Source organism: Dipodomys spectabilis, unplaced genomic scaffold (genome assembly GCF_019054845.1).
Source record: "Dipodomys spectabilis isolate Male_0828 unplaced genomic scaffold, ASM1905484v1 ptg000464l, whole genome shotgun sequence".
Taxonomy (NCBI): Eukaryota; Metazoa; Chordata; class Mammalia; order Rodentia; family Heteromyidae; genus Dipodomys; species Dipodomys spectabilis.
Genome location: NW_024871141.1, coordinates 706,079 through 707,947, shown reverse-complemented (window position 1 = coordinate 707,947; position 1,869 = coordinate 706,079). Strand labels below are relative to the sequence as shown.

Genomic DNA, 1,869 nt, shown 5'->3' with positions numbered 1-1,869 from the left:
AGAAGTATGACAATTCACAAAAATATAAAAATATGTTTACATATTTCATTATATAACCCAAAGCAGAAAGCAAATATTGTTCACATGATTTTTTAAATCACAGTTTCTCAGGTGCTGGGAAGGTGGCTCAGTGGTAGAGTGTTTGACTTGCATGCATGAGGTCTGAATTTCATTCCTCAGCACGACATAAGCAGAAAAAGATGAAAGTGGTGCTGTGGCTCAAGTGGTAACACTAGCTATGAGCTGAAGAGCTGAGGGACAGTACCCAAGACCCAGAGTTCAAGCCCCACAACCAACAAAACCAAAGCAAAAACAAAACAAAACAAAACACATTTTCTCAATTTTGTGGCCTCAATTCTGTAATACCACTACTTCAGCCTAGGGTTAAGATTTTAGGTGTGGACATTTATCAACACTCCTGATTCAGACTCTACTTGATAAAATTTTTAATCAATATTTTGTTTTTAGTTTTGCTCTTTGTAAATTCACATGCACCTATGAAAAATGTTGTGGCTATCCCAATAATATTCTCAAAGTTCCTCTTAATCACGACTCACAAAAAGTTGAATTATATTACAACAAGGAAAAAATGCTATAAATAAAGAAAAAAATAATTAAATATTAATGTTTACTAAAAATAAAAAGCAAAACAATTACCAGGGTTTTCAGTATTTGAAGTGTACATAGTAGATTTTACTATTTTCTCGTATTCCTGTACATTTAAAACTGGATAATGGTATGAGTAGCCTTTAAATTTACCCAATAAGATTACTATTTATAGTTCATCTCATCACTTATATGTGGCTTATATCATTATTTATTCATCACTAACATATAACATAAGGGAGCCCTAAAGATTTAACAGAAACTGTGTACTTTAAATCTTAACTCTTCACTCTGCTTCTTTAAACAGTCTTTGCTACTTCTCATTAGTAAAGTTTCTATAAACTCTGAAATGTACATACTTACTAGTACTTGCTACTAGAAATATTATATACTTTATTGAAAAATTTTATGACATGCCAAACAGTCTTAATTTTGTCATATATAAGCAAATCCCAAAATTAAACATATTTAAAACATTAAAAGTTTTAACAAACCTTAACATTTGCTGCAATGATCACTATGACAGGTGCCTTGTGTAGAATAATTGAATTCCTCCTCCTACACATCTCATGAACAACAAATACCTGGAATTATTTTGTTTTTGGCATGTCAATCTTGAATTTATTCTTAAATGTGTGCTTATGTAAGAAATAAATGGTTCTAAAATTTCACAATTCTTTTGAACTTACTTTTTGTTGAATTGTCTAGTTTAAGAAAATCAATTACAATTTACATATATATATATATATATATATATATATATATATATATATATATAAATGTTCTGTGCTCAATTTGGCTGCACATACACTAAAATTGAAACATACAGAGAAGATTAACATGGTCCCTGCACAAGGATGACACGCAAATTAGTGAATCGTTTCATATTTTTACAACAACAGATGCTGGAAGGGATGTGGCCAGAAGGGAAGCCAACTGCATTCTTGGTGGGAGTGTAAACTTGTTCATCCACTTTGGAAAGCAGTTTGGAGGTTCCTCAAAAGACTCCACATAGAGCTCCCCTATTACACAGCAATTCCACTTTTGGGCATTCCCCTAAATGATCACAAACAAGTCCATACTAAAACTACCACCACAACAATGTTCATTGTAGCATTATTTGCCATAGCTAAGATATGAAACCAACCCCGATGTCCCTCAGTAGAAGAATGATCAAGAAAACATTCTGTGTGTGTGTGTGTGTGTGTGTGTGTGTGTGTGTGTGTGTGTGAATGTACACTTACACAACCACTTTGGAAAGCA

At 32.5% G+C, this 1,869-nt stretch overlaps 1 non-coding gene across 1 annotated transcript; it reads left to right on the top strand.

Moving 5' to 3' along the window:
* Positions 1-1,392: 1,392 nt before the first annotated feature.
* On the top strand, positions 1,393-1,498 carry LOC122098228. Its single transcript, XR_006145691.1, has one exon. It is a non-coding gene; the product is annotated as a U6 spliceosomal RNA (small nuclear RNA).
* The last annotated feature ends 371 nt before the right edge of the window (positions 1,499-1,869 follow it).